Source organism: Panthera pardus, unplaced genomic scaffold, assembly GCF_024362965.1.
Source record: "Panthera pardus isolate Hobbes unplaced genomic scaffold, ASM2436296v1 HiC_scaffold_10, whole genome shotgun sequence".
NCBI lineage: Eukaryota > Metazoa > Chordata > Mammalia > Carnivora > Felidae > Panthera > Panthera pardus.
This window is the reverse complement of record NW_026526655.1, coordinates 32,537,520-32,556,247: the sequence shown is the minus strand read 5'-3', so window position 1 is coordinate 32,556,247 and position 18,728 is coordinate 32,537,520. Positions and strand designations below refer to the sequence as shown.

The window sequence follows — 18,728 nt, the reverse complement described above, 5'->3', positions numbered from 1 at the left end:
TATCTTACAGTGTGAAGATTAAGCTTGGGCAAGAAGCTTTGAATCTTGCTTCTACCATTTAGTATCTGCATGATGGTTTGTATGTTACTTGGCCTTTCTGAGCTTTCATTTCCTTATCTTAATAACATCTACATTACAAATTTCCTGTGAGGATGATGTGAAATAATGATTTAAAATTCCCAACTACAGGTCTTAGGACACAGTAACTACTACTCAAGAAATAGCTCTCTTTTTTGTTTGTTTGTTTGTTTGAAAAGTAGATTTTCTTTCTTTCTTTTCTGAGGGATGGGGGACAGAGGGAGAGAGAGAATCTTAAGAGAGATGCACGGCTCCATCTCACAACCACCATGAGATCATGACCTGAGCTAAAATCAAGAGTCAGATGCTTAACTGACTGAGCCATCCAGGTGCCCCCACATGGGTCAGTTTTATTTTCTTTACCTTCTCATCTTCTATTACTTTGTTCATTCCTCCTAAAAATGTTCTTAAATGCACATTATAAGCCCTTCTGTAACTTTTTTGAGTTATAGAATACCTGAAAGCTGTTAAGAGGATGCATAATTGACTCTTAACTACTTTTTAAAAATAACATTTAATAAGTACTTAATGCCATTTTTTCATTATCAGAGTTTTGTTTGAAACTAATACTTTCTATTTAAGACTTGAGGCTGAAAAAAAAAAAAAAAAGACTTGAGGCTGGCTTGCTGAGTTTACTGGAAGCATTAATACATTGACTCCTCTGCACAGTTTTCCTCCTAAAAACAGACGAACCAAGGCCTTTATCCATGGCTGGATGTTGATAAGTCTCTCTCCTTCCAGTTCCTATTTCTACTGGCCCGTCAGGAAACTTATATACCAAATCTCCACCCTCTCATTGTTATCATTCCTGTTTGGTGTGTCAAACAAACCTTATTAGCTTTGCTCACATCATGTTCTCAAGGCCTATTAGGCTTCCTACTTGGGTTGTCACGCCTGTTTTGTCATCCCTCATCGTCCTCCCTGGAAGCAGTTAGGTTGCCTTTCTCTGAACATTCACAAGTCAGAATCTTCTTTTCTGTTCTGTTTAAATACCTAACATTTGCCAGTAACCAACATCTTTTCGTATTTAATTGTATAGCTCCAGGGAGTTTTGCCCATTTCTCCTTGCTTTGCTTTCAGTGGTGACAGAAATACCTTTTTTTTTTAAAGTAATATTTATTGTAAGCCTTAATTATTCTTTCTTCTGTGCTTCAAACTAAGTAATTCTAACTTTTTAATCTTTTATCCTAGGCTCTATTTCCCAAACTTTCTTCTTTGCTTTTGTTCTGTATTCCAGATTTTTCTCCTCCTACCTGATTAAAGGCAAATCAAGATGGAAAATTATTTCCAAATTTTCATGTTTCTTGCCATCATAGTTTTAAGTTTTGGTTCATAGACTGGGTCCAAATGTGAGAAATATATTTTGATTTATATTGTCAATCCCGTAGTACAAGCAAGTTACTTAGTCATCAGAAATACTAGTTAAATGTTTAATCAGGAAGAATATGACTAGAGAGTGCTGCTGTCAGAACATCTTCCTTTTCCTTACCAATATTTTTCTTTGAGGGAAGAGTGCTGTTACCAGAGTTATTCCCCCCCCAAAATAAATGTTACTTTATATTCACATAATAATCTTTTTGCCTTTTTTTGTTTTTGTTTTTTTGTCCAGATCTGAGTTCTTTGTTCGGATTCTTCTCTAATCCTTTCAAACCTCATCCTTTGACTTCTGGTTCCTTCCTGTCCTGACCATCCTTGCTCCAAGGCTGTGTGTAAACCTCCACTTTAATTCTGTGAGTGTAACTTCTCTATTCTCTGTGCTGAAACCCCATATTCTCCTGTCACTTGTGGGAAAAATTCTGATTTAATAACTATTTCTGGATTTGTAATTTAGGACTATTATCCAGAATCTTCTTAATTGACAGCTTAGTAATAGTTAATAGTGAAAATTGTTGAGTTTGTTGGTCCAGTGGATTGTATGAACTCATTTAAGCCTCACAACAATTTTATAAATAGGTGTTGTTATTTACCCCTTTTTACAGATGAGGAACCATAGAACGGTTAAATTAACCAGTCCAAGGTCATATAGCTCGTAAATAGTAGGATCAGGATATCATTCCAGTCTGGCACATTTCTTCTCTAGCTTGTTCTGCTACCCTAGGATGTAGTTTTACTTGGCTAGGTTTTTTTTTTTTTCCCTTTTTTAAAAAATCTTTTTTAAGTTTGCAGTCACAATAATAACCTAATGCAAGGTGGAATTGAAAATCATTTGCTTCTCTGAAATTCTAATAATTTCACAATAATTACCTAAAGACTTTCTTTTTTTAAAGATTATTTATTTATTTTGAGTGAGAGAGAGAGAGAGTACAAACGAGGGAGACAGAGAGTGGGAGAGAGAGAATCCCAAGGAGGCTCCATGCTGTTGGTGCAGAGCCTGATGTGGGGCTTGATCCCATGAACCATGATATCATGACTTGAGCCAATGCTCAACTGACTGAGCCACACAGGAGCCCCACCCTGGATTTAATTTAAATGAAAGATCCCAGGATTCCCCTTTTTTTTTTAATGTTTATTTTTGAGATAGAGACACAGCACCAATGGGGGAGAGGCAGAGAGAGAGAAGGCAACGCAGAATCTGAAGCTGGCACCAGGGTCTCAACCTGTCAGCACAGAGCCGGACGTGGGGCTCAAGCCCACAAACTGAGAGATCATGACCTGAGCCAAAGTCAAACATTCAACTGGCTGAGCCACCCAGGTGCCCCCTCGGATTTCATTTAAAAACCAACTACGTATAAAATCTTTTATACATTATTAGAAATATAAGCTCCAGGGGCACTTTCCCTCACTTTCTCTCTCTCTCTCAAAAATAAATAAACATTAAAATAAATTTAAAGAAATATAAGCTCCAAAAGAAAAATGGCTAAAGATGTGAACATGGAGTACATTGAAGAAAACATGTTAAATGGCCTCTAAATATTTGAAGCTTGTCTAAACCCTACCAGTAATTAGCAAAATAAGCCAATTAAAGCCATGTTGAGATATTTTTTACCTGTTAGGCTGACAGGGTCTTTTTTTTAATGACAATACCTACTTATATCAGAGGTGTGGGAAATGGGTACTTTGATATTGCTGATAACAATATAAATTGATAAGTGCTTCTGCAAGGCAGCATGGCTATATATATCAAAAGCTTAAAAAATGATTACTATTTAACTCAGAAATTTCATATGTAAGGGAAGCCAAATGGAAATAGATGTATGTACAAAGATGATTACTGAAGCATTGTTTATTATAGCAGAAATTGGAAATACTTAAATGCCCAATAATAGAGGATTATTTAAATGATAGTGAATCCTTACAATGGATCAGAATAAAGACATTAAAAAGACGGCAGACGTTTATTTATTAATATATGGGGATTATTTTAAGATGGTGTTTGTTTGGGCTGGCATAACAAAGTATCACAAACTTGATGGCTTAAAAAACAGAAATATATTGTCTCACAGCTCTGGAGGCTAGAAATCCAAGATCAAGGTGTCAGCAGGGTTGACTCCTTCTGAGCACTGTGAGGGAGAATCTGTCTTGTGTTTCTTCCTGGTTTCTGGTTTTGCTGGCAATCTTTGGTGTTCCTTGTCTGGTAAGATGTATCACTCCATTCTCTGCCTTCATGTTTATAAGGAGGTCTCCATGTGTGTATCCTTTTTTTATAAGGACGCAGTCATATTGTATCAAGATCCACCCTAATGTGCTCATCTTCCACATCTGTAGAGAGCCTCTTGCCAAAAAAGGTCTCATCCACAGGTACTGTGGGTTAGGACTGTAAGATTTTTTTGGGGGGATACAATTCAACCCATAACATAATGGTAGGTGAAAAAACCAGCATACAAAACAGTTTGTATAGTATTAGTATGTTTTCCAAAGTATATCTATATACACACATGTATGCACATTTATAGATGGATATTCATCCCATAGAAAAGCATATAAAAAGCTAGGTACAAAAATGTTGTAAGTAGGTATCTCCATCTGGGTTAAATTTAGGGTGATTTAGTTAATTTCTATATTTTCATTTATATTATTTTACTTTCTTTTCATTGATTTATACAATTCAGGAAAACTGAACTCAGCTATCAGGGATAGTCTGAATATTTGAATTTTCATTAGGAACAAAGCTTAATAATTCATTGAATAATTAAAACCAAAACTGAGTTTATTCTAAGAACAAAGCCTTTTATTTATGGACTTTTTAGGACTGTATATTTGGTTTCCTTTATTTTTCTGGAAACGGCTAATATGCAGGAGTTGATTTGGGAAGAATTATGTTCCTTGCTGGTTACTGTGTTGTTCAGTATTTTTCATCAGAGCTGTTTTTTGTTTTTTGTCTTTTGAAAAATTAAAAAAAAACTGTTCTTTGTAAAAAGCCAAATTTTATGAAATGAAAGATCTGATGATCAACGACTTTACATTTAGTTACATTTACATATAGTTGGGACATATATTACTAGTAAGACAGACTTGAATATTTAAAGAAGTATCTATTAACTTCTGAGAGAGTTCTCTTAGTCTTGTCAGAAACATAACTTATTCTTTGTAGTAGATACAGGACAGTCATTTTGAAAAAGAGAGTTGGTTATATTCACTAAATATTTATTGAGCATCTAAGATTTGCCAGACACTGCTAGGTACTAGGATTGATTACCAGTCTAAAAAGCTACCCTCAAGAAGGTTTATGTCTAATGGTTAAGTACTGGGTCTTTAAATAATATAGTGATGCTACGTAAATGCATTCCTTTTGTTAAATGTTGGAACCAGTCTCAAACTGAGTTTCTGACAGCAAACTTTTTACCACTTTCTATTTCTCTTACTCTTAAGTCTACTCTTGGCCTATATCCTGACCCTTAATCTCAAAACACCTTCTATTTTTGAAGTTCCAATTGTCTTCTGATTTTAGTTTCCCAACAAGAACATAATTGGTTAGTCTAAGAGTATATGTTCTTACCTTTTTTACTTATATAAAGAGAAGCATAATGGTTGACAGCTTGGACTCTTCATCACACTACCTAGGTTGGAATACGAATTCTTTGATTTTTGTTGTGTAGCCTTGGGCATGTTACTTTTTTGTGTGATACATTTCCTCATTTATAAAATGAGGGTAATAACGGTTACTTGTCTCATAGTATTAAGGATTAAATGAATTCATACATTAGAAGATGCTTCCAAATAGTTTTCCAGAGTAGTTTTACCACTTACAGTCTCATGGCAGAGTATGAGCATTCTCCATTTTCTGCATCCTCACTGTTCCTTGGTATTGTTAGATGTATAGAGGTTTCTCATTGTGATTTTAATTTGTATTTTCCTGATAGCTAATAAAATTGAACATTTTTTTCATTTGTTAACTTTGAGGTAGTGTTACTTAAAATCTTTTCACCATTTTTCTTTGGGGTCTTCTCTATTTTTAATTTTTAAGAGGTCTTAAAAATTTCCAAGTTTAAGAACTTTATTGAAATATTAATTATCTTCCTCTGTGGCTTGGTTTTATATGCTCTTAACCTTGTCCCTTGTCTTTTGATGAACAGATACTAATGTTAGTGTAGTCAACTTATTATTCTTTTGCCTTTTTTGTTACTGCATTTTGTGTCCTATGTAAGAAATTTTTTTTTAATTTCAAGCTTTTATTTAAATTTTGGTTAGTTAACATAGTAAAAAATGTTTATCCTAATGTTATGAAGATATTCGTCTGAGTTTTGTTTTGAGGCTTTTACTGTTTAATTTTTACACTTAGATCTATAATACATTTGGTGTTTATTGTATAAATAATGAGGAAGGGAGTTAACATTCATATTTTTCTAGGCAGTTATCCAGTTGGTCCAGCATAACCTATTGAAAAGATCATCCTTTCTTTATTATACTGTAATGTTACCTTTATCATAAACCAGGTGATTGTATAGGTCACTTGATTTATGTAAAGTTATCTTTACGTGTTATGGAATCTTCTACTCCATGAACATGGAAGAGTACACTTCCTCTTATTTTGGTCTTTAGTTTTTCTCAATATATATATTTTTTTACTTTTCAGTGTAAAGGTCATGTCTTTTATTAAAGTTACTTCTAGATATTTAGTGGGGCTTTGATGCTGTCGTAAATGGTACTGTTTTTAAATTTCTTTTTTTGCTGATACATACAACTGATTTTTTTGCATATTGACCTTGTAGTCATTAACCTTGCCAGATTTCCTTATTAACTCTAATGGTTTATCCTGGTATTTGAGATCAATGGACAGTTTTCTTTTCCATTTCTACTACCTTTTCTTTCTTTTCTTGTTTTCTTGCCAAACATTCTGTTATATTTTTAATGTCCTTAGGCTCTGTAGTACCTTCCCTCTCTTGTTTCTTTTTTTTTTTTTTAATTTTTTTTCAACGTTTTTTATTTATTTTTGGGACAGAGAGAGACAGAGCATGAACGGGGGAGGGGCAGAGAGAGAGGGAGACACAGAATCGGAAACAGGCTCCAGGCTCCGAGCCATCAGCCCAGAGCCTGACACAGGGCTCGAACTCACGGACCGCGAGATCGTGACCTGGCTGAAGTCAGACGCTTAACCGACTGCGCCACCCAGGCGCCCCTCTCTTGTTTCTTTTTAAAAAAAATTTTTTTTTCAAATGTTCATTTATTTTTGAAACAGAGACAGAGCTTGAGTGGGGGAGGGACAGAGAGAGAAAGGGAGACACAGAATCTGAAGCAGGCTCCAGGCCCTGAGCTGTCAGCACAGAGCCTGACATGAGGCTTGAACTCGTGAACCCCATATCTTGTCCTATGCAATTCAATTCTTGATTAGTGTTTCTAATGGTCTTTATTTTATTTTATTTTTTAAAGATTTTTATTTATTTATTTCTTGAGGGAGAAAGAGACAGTGTGAGTAGGGAAGAGCAGAGATAGGGGGAGAGAATCCCAAGCAGGCTTCACAATGCTAGAGCAGAGCACTACATGGGGCTCAGACTCAAGAACCATGAGACAATGACCGAAGCCGAAATCAAGAGTCAGCTTACCTGACTGAACCACTAAGTCTCCCCTAAAGATCTTTATTATTGTGGGTCCAGTCAGGAGAGAGAAAGCACACAATTATTTAAATAGGAAAAGTTTAATATAAAGAATTATTAGCTATAATGGGACTGCAGTAATGAGAGATTGGCTCGTCAGAAGTAAACAGAACTCTAAAGAATATAGGATAGCAGGTATAGGGAGCAGTCACCAATTCTAGGGCTGAGACAGAGGGCCCATGCCCCAAGGACTGAGACCCAGACTCTGTTTTAAGGGGCACAGCTGTGAATGGGAACTCTTGAAATCAGATTCCTTTTTTTTTTTTTTTTTTAATTTATTCTCAGGTTAGTTAATACACCGCGTAGTCTTGGCTACGGGAGATTCATCACTTATATTTAACACCCAATGTTCATCCCAACAAGTGCCCTTCTTAATGCCCATCACACATTTTCCCCATCCCCATCAACCCTCAGTTCTCTGTATTTGAGAGTCTCTTACAGTTTGCCTCCATCTCTGTTTTTATCTTTTTCTTCCCTTCCCCTATGATCATCTGTTAAGTTTCTCAAATTCCACATATGAGGGAAATCATATGATATCTTTCTTTCTCTGACTATTTTGCTTAGCATAATACTCTCCAGTTCCATTCATGTTGTTGCAAATGGCAAGATTTCATTCTTCTTTATCACTGAGTAATATTTCATTGTGTATATATCTTCTTCATCCATTCATCAGTTGATGGACTTTTGGGCTCTTTCCATAATTTGGCTATTGTTGATAGTGCTGCTATAAACATTGGGGTGCCTGTGCCCCTTCAAATCACCATTCCTGTATCCTTTGGATAAATACTTGGTAGTGCAATTGCTGGGTCATAGGATAATTCTATTTTTAATTTTTTGAGGAACCTCTACATTCTTTTCCAGAGTGACTGCACCAGTGTCCATTCCCATCAACAGTGCAAGAGGGTTTCCCTTTCTCCACATCCTCTCCCACATCTGTAGTTTCCTGAGTTGTGAATTTTAGCCACTCAGAGCGGTGTGAGGTGGTATCTCATTGTGGTTTTGATTTATATTTCCTGATGATGAGTGATGTTGAGCATCTTTTCATATGTCTCTTGGCCATCTGGATGTCTTCTTTGGTAAAGTGTCTATTCATGTCTTCTGCCCATTTCTTCATTGGATTATTTGTTTTTTGGGTGTTGAGTTTGGTAGTTCTTTATAGATTTCTGATACTAACCCTTTATCTGATATGTGATTTGCAAATATATTCTCCCATTCCGTCAGTTGCCTTTTAGTTTTGTTGTTTCCCTTGCTGTGCAGAAGCTTTTTATTTTCATGAGGTCCCAGTGGTTCATTTTTGCTTTTGTTTCCCTTGCCTTCGGAGACATGTCAAGTAAGATGTTGCTGTAGCTGAGGTCAAAGAAGTTGCTGCCTCTTTTCTCCTTTAAGATTTTGATGATTTCATGTCTAACGTTTAGGTCTTTCATCCATTTTGAATTTATTTTTGTGTATGGTGTAAGAAAGTTGTCCAGTTTCATTCTTCTGCATGTCGCTGTCCAATTCTCCCAGCACCATTTGCTAAAGAGGCTGTCTTTTTTCCATTGGATACTCTTTCCTGCTTTGTCAGACATTAGTTGGCCATACATTTGTGGGTCCAATTCTGTGTTCTCTATTCTATTCCATTGGTTTATGTGTCTGTTTTTGTGCCAATACCATACTGTCTTGATGATTACAGCTTTGTAGTAGAGGCTAAAGTCGGATTGTGATGCCTCCCATTTTGGTTTTCTTTTTCAACATTACTTTGGCTATCTGGGGTCTTTTGTGGTTCCATACAAATTTTAGGATTGTTTGTTCTAACTTTGAGAAGAATGCCAGTGCAATTTTGATTGGGATTGCATTGAATGTGTAGATAGCTTTGGGTAGTATTGACATTTTAACAATATTTATTCTTCCAATCCATGAACACGGAATGTTTTTCTATTTCTTTTTGTCTTCTACAGTTTCCTTCATAAGTTTTCTATAGTTTTCAGCATACAGATCTTTTACATCTTTGGTTAGGTTTATTCCTAGGTATTTTATGGTTCTTGGTGCAATTGTAAATGGGATCAATTTCTTGATTTCTCTTTCTGTTGCTTCATTATTGGTGTATAGAAATGCAACCAATTTCTGCACATTGATTTTGTACCCTGCGACTTTGCTGAATTCATGTATCAGTTCTAGCAGGCTTTGGGTGGAGTCTTTTGGGTTTTCTATGTAGAATATCATGTCATCTGCAAAGAGTGAAGGTTTGACTTCTTTGTCAATTTGGATGTCTTTTATTTTGTTTTGTTATCTGATTGCTGAGGCTAGGACTTCAAACACTATGTTAAACAACAGGGGTGAGAGTAGGCATCCCTGTTGTGTTCCTGATCTCAGGGGGAAAGCTCTCAGTTTTTCCCCATTGAGATGATATTAGGTGTGGGTCTTTCATATATGGCTTTTATGATGTGAAGGTATGTTCCTTATATCCTGACTTCCTTGAGGGTTTTTTTTTAATATGAAATTTATTGTCAGATTGGTTTCCATACAACACCCAGTGCTCATCCCAACAGGTGCCCTTCTCAGTGCCCATCACCCACTTTCCCCTCCCTCCTACCCCCATCAACCCTCAGTTTATTTTCAGTTTTTAAGAGTCTCTTATGGTTTGCCTCCTCCCTCTCTGTAACTTTGTTTTGTTTTTCCCCTTCCCCTCCCCCATGGTCTTCAGTTAAGTTTCTCAGGATCCACGTAAGAGTGAAAACATATGGTATCTGTCTTTCTCCGTATGACTTATTTCACTTAGCATAACACTCTCCAGTTCCATCCATGTTGCTACAAAAGGCCATATTAAGGGTTTTTGTTAAGAAAGGATGCTGTATTTTGTCAAATGCTTTTTCTGTATCTGTTGACAGGATCACATGGTTCGTATCCTTTCTTCTGTTAATGTGATGTATAATGTTGATTGATTTGTGAATATTCAACCAGCCCTGCAGTTCAGGAATGAATCCCACTTAATCATGGTAAATAATTCTTTTAATGTACTGTTGAATTCAGTTTGCTAGTATCTTGTTGAGAATTTTTGCATCCATGTTCATCAGGGATATTGGCCTTTAATTCTCCTTTTTAGTGGGATCTGTGTCTGCTTTTGGAATCAAGGTAATGCTGGCTTCATAGAATGAGTCTGGAAGCTTTCCTTCTTTTTATATTTTTTGGAACCGTTTGAAAAGAATAGGTATTGACTGTGCTTTAAATGCCTGGTAGAATTCCCCTGGGAAGCCATCTGGCCCAGGACTCTGATTTGTTGGTAGGTTTTTGATAACCAATTCAATTTCTTCACTGGTTATGGGTCTGTTCAAATTTTCTATTTTTTCCTGTTTGAGTTTTGGTAGTAAGTGAGTATCTAGGAAATTTCTTTTAGATTGTCCAGTTTGTTGGCATATAATTTTTCATAATATTATCTAATAATTGTTTGTATTTCTGTGGTGTTGGTTGTAATCTCTCCTCTCTTTCATTTGTGATTTTATTTATTTGGGTCCTCTCTTTTATTTTTGAGAAGTTTGGCTAGGGGTTTATCAATTTTGTTTATTTTTTCAAAACACTGACTCTTAGATTCATTGATCTGTTGTACTGGGTTTTTTGTTTGTTTTTTTTTTTTTTATATTGTTTATTTCTGCTGTAATCATTACTGTTTCTCTTCTTCTGTTGGCTTTGGGCTTTCTTTGCTGCTGCCTTTTCTAGCTCCTTTAGATGTAAGGTTAAGCTGTGTATTTGGGATCTTTCTTGCTTCTTGAGATAGGCCTGAATTGCAATGTATTTTCCTCTTAGGACTGCCTTTGCTCCATCCCAAAGGATTTGGACTGTTGTGTTTTCATTTTCATTTGCTTCCATATATTTTTAAGTTCTTCTTTAATTTCCTGGTGACCCATTCATTCTTTAATAGGATATTCTTCAACCTCCCTGTATATGGGGGCTTTCCAAATTTTTTATTGTGGTTGATTTCAAGTTTGATAGTGTTGTGATCTGAAAAATATGCATGATATGATGTCAATCCTTTTATAGTTGTTGAGGGCTGTTTTGTGACCTAGTACGTGATCTCTTTTGGAGAATGTTCCATGTGCACTCAAGAAGAATGTGTATTTTGCTGCTTTAGGATGAAAAGTTCTGAATATACCTGTTAAGTCCTTCTGGTCCAGTGTGTAATTCAAAGCTATTGTTTCCTTATTGATTTTCTACCTAGATGATATGTCCATTGCTATAAGTGGAGCATTAAAGTCCCCTACAATCACAGTATTATCTATACATTTGTTTATGTTTGTGACTAATTGATTTATATATATGGGTGCTTCCACATCGGGGGCATAAACATTTACAATTGTTAACTCTTCTTGATGGCTAGACCAATTAATTATATGTATAATTTTATATATATGTAATAATGCCATTCTTCATGTCTTGTTATAGTCTTTGTTTTAAAATCTAGTTTGTCTGATACAAGTATGGCTACTCTGGCTTTCTTATGACGTCCAGTAGCATGATAGACAGTTCTCCATCCCCTCACTTTCTTTCCTTCTTCTTCTTCTTTTTTTTTTAATGTTTATTTCTGAGAGACAGAGACAGAGACAGAGCATGAGTGGTGGAGGGGGAGAGAGAGAAGGAGACACAGAACTCCAGGCTCTGTGCTGTCAGCACAGAGCCCATTGCAGGGCTTGAACCCATGAACCATGAGATCATGACCTGAGCTGAAGTCTAACACTTAACCAACTGAGCCACCCAGGTGTCCCATCCATCCCCTCACTTTCAATCTGTGGTGTCCTCAGGTGTAAAATGAGTCTCTTGTAGGCAGCATATAGATGGATCTTGTTTTTTATCCATTCTGATACTCTTTGACTTTTGATTGGGTCATTTAGTCCATTTACATTCAGAATGATTATTGAAAGTTATGGATTTAGTGCTATTGTGTTATCTGTAGGTTTCATGTTTGTGGTGATGTCTCTGGTCCTTTGTAGTCTTTGCTGCTTTCCACTCACAGACTCCTTGTTCAGATCACCTGCAGGGCTGGTTTAGTGGTCATGAACTCCTTTAGTTTTTGTTTGTCTGGGAAAGCCTTTCTCTCTCCTATTCTGAGTGACAGCCTTCCTGGATAAAGGATTCTTAGCTGCATGTTTTTCCTTTTCATCACATTGAATATTTCCTGCCACTCCCTTCTGGTCTGCCAAGTTTCAGTGGACAGTTCTGCTACCATCCTTATGTGTCTACCCCTGTAAGTTAAGGACCATTTTTCCCTAGCTACTTTCAGAATCCTCTCTTTATCTTTGTGTTTTGCCAGTTTCACTATAATATGTCGTGGTGTTGATGTGTTGTTTTTGTTTTGTTGATTTTGAAGGGAGTTCAGTGTGCCTCATGGACTTGGATGCCTGTTTCCTTCCGCAGATTAGGGAAGTTCTCAGGTATAATTTGTTCAAATAAACCTTCTGCCCCTTTCTCTTGCCCTTCTTCTTCTGGAACTCCTATGATACAGACACTTTCATTTCATAGAATCACTTTGCTCTCTAATTCTCCCCCTTGTGATCTAGAAATTTCCTTTCCCTCTTTTTTCAGCTTCATCATTTTCCATAATTTTGTCTTTTGTTTCACCTGTTTTCTGCTCTGCTTCTTCTTTACTTGCTGTCACTGTATCTAGTTTATTTTGCATCTCATTTGTAGCATTTCTTAATTCATTGTGACTAGTTCGTAGATCTTTAACCTCTGCAGATATAATTTCTCTGCTGTCTTCTATGCTTTTCTCAAGCCCACCTATTAGTCTTACGACTGTTATTCTAAATTCTTGTTCAGAAATATTGTTTATATTTGTTTTGAGCAATTCTCTGGCTGCCATTTCTTCCTGAATTTTCTTCTTTTAAGGAGAGTTCTTCCATTTCGTCATTTTGGTTAGGTTTCTGTCTTTTATGTGTTTTCATAGCTTGTTATGTGTCCTGCACCTGCAAGTACCACTATATTAAAAAGGGGTCATACACTGTCCAGGGCCTGGCACTTCAGAAATGTTTCTGGAGTGTGTTGCGTGCACTCTGTTGTGTTTTGGCTGCTCTATCGCACTGGTCAGTCCTCTGCAAAGCTCCTCCTTGCTTGTAGTAGTGGAGTGTTTGGACCTTCAACCAAGGGCACTTTGATTTGTTAATTGAAGTAACCCTTTAAAAAAAACGGAAAAGGGTGGTGGGGGAACTGGTGGTTGCGCTTGTCTGGAGGAAATGCCTGCTGCCTTGGGTCAGTTAGTCATCCTCTAGTGGATAAGCTGTTGCCAGGCATGGAAGGGTGGGGTTTGGTGTAAGTAGGTCCTGCCTCCACTGGGGGTTGCTGTGATGCTCTCCAAAGTCCCACTGTATTGGTATTGGGGAGAAAAATGGAGACACCCCGGTCTCTCTTCCCTGGACTGGATGTCTCAAACCACACTGTTCAAGCAGCCCTCAAAGAATAGCACGGGTTCAGTTTGCCCTGCTCCACAGTAATCCCGTGTCTTCTAGGTGCTCAGCCTGGGATTCAAAACCCGATGTCTTAAAGGGCCCTGTACCACTCAGACCATGTTCTGGTGTAGCACCCCTCAGTCAGCTGATAAAAGGCCTCTTTTGTCCTTGGGGAGGCAATAAACCTTCTTCCCACAGTACTTGAGGAAGGGGACTGTTCTCTCCCAGTGTGCCCCTGAGATCGCTACAGAGCCCAGGGGCTGGCTCTCTACCCACCCAGGCACGCGCATAGGGTAGCAGATTCCATCTGGAGAAAGTCGGAAGAAAGTCGCACATTTTGCTACCTCTGAGTTTCAGCTCCTAAGGCTGTTTGCAAAATAGAAACTGGCACTCTATGTATTTCTCATTCCCCAGTCCGTGGTCTGGAGAGGTTTTCCTCTTGTGCTAAGTTGATACCAAAACCCTCTCACTTTCTCTCCCTTTTGTCTCTCCACAGAAGGGGTTCCCTCCCTTCCCTGCCTACTCCGTTTTATCTCTGCCAGTTCACACACACATACACACACACACACGCATGTTGATCCTGCCAAGCTGTCTCCCTCCACCTGCAGAGATCCTTGTGCAACTCCACAAATTGATTTCCTGGGTGTTCGAAGTGATCTGACCTCATTACAGCTGTGTTTGAGGGACAAGGGAATCCCAGTCCCCTTACTTCACCATCTTAACTCCTCCCTCAAAATCAGATTCTTTTTTTTTTTTTTTTAAACATTTATTTATTTTTGAGACAGAGAGAGACAGAGCATGAACGGGAGAGGGTCACAGAGAGAGGGAGACACAGAATCTGAAACAGGCTCCAGGCTCTGAGCTGTCAGCATAGAGCCCGATGCGGGGCTCGAGCTCACGGACGGCGAGATCATGACCTGAGCCAAAGTCGGACGATTAACCGACCAAGCCACCCAGGCGCCCCTCAAAATCAGATTCTTTACCTTCCTCAGAGGTTCTTCTTGCTGTTTGTTGTGCAGTGTTGCTGTTTGCTTATTTAGTGCCTTTCCTGTTTTTGTAAGGTCTGTATTCTTCTCATGTATGGCCACTGGAAGCATCTGTTCTGTTAGCTTAATGGTCAGCTGGTATTGACAGATTTACCTTAAACACTTGACAAAAGAAAAGAAGAAAAGTAAAAAGAAAAAAACTCTTGGGGCACTGGGGTGCCTCAGTTGGTATAGCATCAGACTCTTGATCTCAGCTCAGGTGTTGATCCCATGGTCATTAGTTCAAGCCTCAAGACAGGTGCCACACTGGGCATGAAGCCATTTAAAAACAAAACAGAAACAAAAACTCTTCCAGTATTTGTAGACTGGCTTTGCCTTTGGGCCCTCCTTTAACATTTATCTGGGCCTTTTATAAATCCACTTCAGCTTTCACTTCCTACTTGTATGGAGCCAAAAGACCTGTCAGCTGTGAAAGTTTACTCTTCTCCAGTCTTCTCTGAGCATATATCCTGCTCTTTGGCATGTGCATGGCTTTCTTAATAATCCTGGTATATGCAGAAACTTTCAAAAGATCTTATTCCCACATTTATCTCCTCTCCTAACCACTTCCTTCCCAGGCTTCTTAGTCTGTTATTTGCTTGTCTCAAATGTGGTTTCTTGCTCCAGCTGTTGTGGCCAATACCTGTGCCTTTAAATGTTTTCAGCACAAGCTACCCAAGAATGTGTCCTAGGAACACTCTGAGAATGTAGAGTTGTGAAAAATAAAAGAAAGCCTTTTCACCAGTCCTTGATGGGAGCTGCCAGGCAGATTGAGACTCACAACTACAGTTCTTTGAGAATAATGCCTGTATTGCTTCCTAGCACTCTGTAGCAGGAATGTGGACTGCTATTGTCATAGCTGTTGCCTGTCTGGGGTTTGGAGATGGTAGGAAGGTTGTTTAAAATGCCACAGTGCTTACCGCAAAGTAGCAGCTTCTTTCTTCACCAGGCTTTCCCCTGGCTGCTGTAAGTTTTTGACTGTGTTATAGAGTTTTTTGGAAGCTGATTCTGAGTTTGGGCCAGCCCATTACTTGCTTTTGGAGAAGGAGAGAGTCTTGGGATTCCCTACCCCATTTTCAGTGACCATGTGATAACCAGTGGTGATCACGCTTTAATAACACTCCAAAGATGTCAGGTTTCTGTGTTGTCTGCAATGCTGTTGGCTTTTGGCTACCATGCTACTACTGAGCTGGAGAGAAAAGGGAGATGGAAATAACCTTAAGTTAAAACATCACAGGGGCAGCTGGGTAGCTCAGTCCGTTAAGTGTCTGACTTTAGCTCAGCTCATGATCTCTCGTTCCGTGAGTTCGAGCCCCACATCAGGCTCTGTGCTGCAGCTTGGAGCCTGGAGCCTGCTTCAGATTCTGTGTCTCCCTCTCTCTTTACCCATCCCCCGCTCATGCTCTATCTCTCTCAAAAATGAATAAACGTTAATTTTTTTTTTTTTTTAAGCATCACAGACCCCACTGTCCTACTGAGGTTCTGTAGTTTTTGTTGACTAGATACTTCTCAGTGGGCACTGGATTCTGGTTAATTGCCACCATGCTGAAATGATTGATTTTCATTGTTTCATTGGTGTGCATGTGTTAGCATTGTTTTAGAGGAAGAACAATTATCAACAAGGCCCTCACTCCACCATTCTGGAAGTCGTTCTTCTGGAACATTTTGAAAGAAAATAATAATAGGACACATTATAAACATAAAATAAATTTTCGAAGGTATGATAGTGGCATATGTGTAGTCAACAAAATAGACAATGTCCAGAAAAAGTCCCAAGTTCATGTGTGAATCCAGTATATAAGGAGTGAGTGGCATTTCAAATTAGTGGAAAAAAGACATACTTAATGGTTAAACAGAGTGTAAGCATTTTCAAAATTAAATGGAAAAATAAATAAATGGAATTCACTGTTAATACCAAAGTAAATTCTACTTTATTATGATTTAAGAGTTTGGAATCCTACTCGTGGCTTTTTTTTCTTTTTAATGTTTTTTATTTATTTTTGAGAGAGTGAGCGCAAGCAGGGTAGGGACAAAGAGAGAGGGACAGAAGATCTGAAGCAGACTCTGTGCTGACCACAGAGAGAGGATTCGAGGGTTGAACTCATGAGCCGTTAGATCATGACCTGAGCCAAAGTCAATACTGAACCAACTGAGCCACCCAGGCGCCCTGTAAATTCTTTAAATGCAAGGATCGGCGTGCCTGGGTGGCTCAGTCGGTTAAGCATCAGATTCTTGATTTTGGCTCTGGTCATGATCTTGCAGTTTGTGAGTTTGAACCCCGCATCAGGCTCTGCAGTAACAGTGCAGAGCCTCCTTGGGATTCTCTCTTTCTCCCTTTCTGCCCTTCCCACACTCATGCTCACTTGCTTTCGCTCTCTTTCCTTCAAAATAAATAAATACATTTTATTAAAAAATTAAAATAAATGTAAGAATCAAGGTAAAGGCTCAGCATTGACATATGATACTTGGAATAAATTCAAACAAATACCTCAACACTAAGATTGTAAATGATGAGGTTGTAGTTTTGTCACATGGCATTGGGCCTGATGACTTACTTAAAAAAGGATTAGATATTTAGGAGTAAATGGAGTGATGAAAAAGGTGCAGTCTGGCATTGTAGTCTGAGTGGGTGAACACTTAACACACAGTTAGGTTTCCCAGTTCTGTGCATGAAGCTGAGATGGTTGCAAGTTACATAGTTGTACTAGAATTGTTTTGAGACAAAATCTCATGCATACTAAGGAAAATAATGTTTTCTGAAGGAAAAAAACTTTCATGTTTAGACAAAGGAAATCTTACTGGTTTATCTTATATCTATTAATATGTTTTATTTTTTCCACAAAACTTTAAAAAAAATGTTTTTATGTTTATTTATTTTGTGAGAGAGAGCACACACAAGCAGGGGAGAGTCACAGAGAGAGAGAGAGAGAGAGAAAAACCCAAGCAGGCTCCGATCTGTCAGCACAGAGGCTGACATGGGTCTCGATCCCAGAAACTGTAAGATCATGACCTGAGCTGAAACCAAGAGCTAGACTGAGCCACCCAGGCACTCAATCTATAAGAAAGCTTTTTTACCCCTAATATTTAGTTTTCACGTTTGAAACTTCTATAATTACCCATAAGTCAAACTTACATTAGCTCTTCCAGTTTTACCTAGAAATATTGTCACTTTAATGGTTTGTTTCCAAAATCTTTTTTCATCTTTTATTTTTTTTTTTAATTTTTAAAATGTTTATTTATTTTTGAGAGAGAGAAAGAGAGATCAAATGTGAATGGGGGAGGGACAGAGAAGGAGAGGGAGACACAGAATCTGAAGCAGGCTCCAGGCTCTGAGCTGTCAGCGCAGAGCCTGATGAAGGGCTCGAACTCACAGACTGCACGATCATGACCTGAGCTGAATTTGGACCTTTGACCAGTTGAGCCACCCAGGTGCCCCTTTTTTCATCTTTTAGTATGAAGTTATGTAAACTTGAGTAATAACTGTAGAATTCTAAGTTTTTAAAGTATCTGAGATTATTTTGTCCATAACATGAAATTAATTAAAAAAAATTTTTAAGTTTTTATTTATTTTGAGAGAGAGAAAAGACATAAGCAAGGGAGGGGCAGAGGGGTGGGGGGAGAATGAGAATCCCAAGCAGGCTGTGCATTGACAGCAGTGAGCCTGATGTGAGGTTCCAACTAATGCACCATGAGATCACAACCTGAGCTGAAGTTGGACACTTAACTGAGCCACCCAGGCGCTCCTGAAATTTATTTTTTAATAATGTAGCTCTGTTTTAATAATTATCTTCCTGTTTTCTTCATCTTCACCCATCTCAAAGAGATTTTTAAAGTATATTTGGGGCACCCAGTTGGCTCAGTCAGTTGAGTTTGATCTTAATTTAGGCTCAGGTTATGATCTCATGGTTTGTGGGATTGAGCCCCGAGTTGGGTTCTGCACTAATAGTGTGGATCCTGCTTGGGATTCTCTCCCTCTCTCTCTCTGCCCCTCCCCTGCTTTCACATACATGTGTGCTTTCTCAAAGTAAACTTTAAAAAAGGTATATTTGTTAATCTTGATACTATGGAATCATTAAAGCTTCCCTTCCCTTTCTCAAAAAAAACAGTACTCCAGATATGTTACTTTAAGTTGGTATAAACCTATGTAGTGCTAATCTTTTCATTTTAAACATTTATTCTAT

General features: G+C 38.1%; 1 protein-coding gene across 3 annotated transcripts in view; it reads left to right on the top strand.

Annotated features, from left to right (window-relative positions):
• The window catches only part of CYP20A1 (cytochrome P450 family 20 subfamily A member 1), a 79,874-nt gene that overhangs the window by 18,104 nt on the left and 43,042 nt on the right, over positions 1-18,728 (top strand). Inside the window, exon 1 of one of the 3 annotated variants that reach the window (XM_053906025.1) lies at positions 1,696-1,808. The exons of 1 other annotated variant lie outside the window; for it this stretch is intronic. The gene's annotated coding sequence lies outside the window, so the exon portion shown is untranslated. Of the gene's footprint in view, positions 1-1,695; positions 1,809-3,797; positions 3,817-18,728 lie in introns of those variants that run through there. One more of the 3 variants, XM_053906026.1, reaches the window with a different exon arrangement.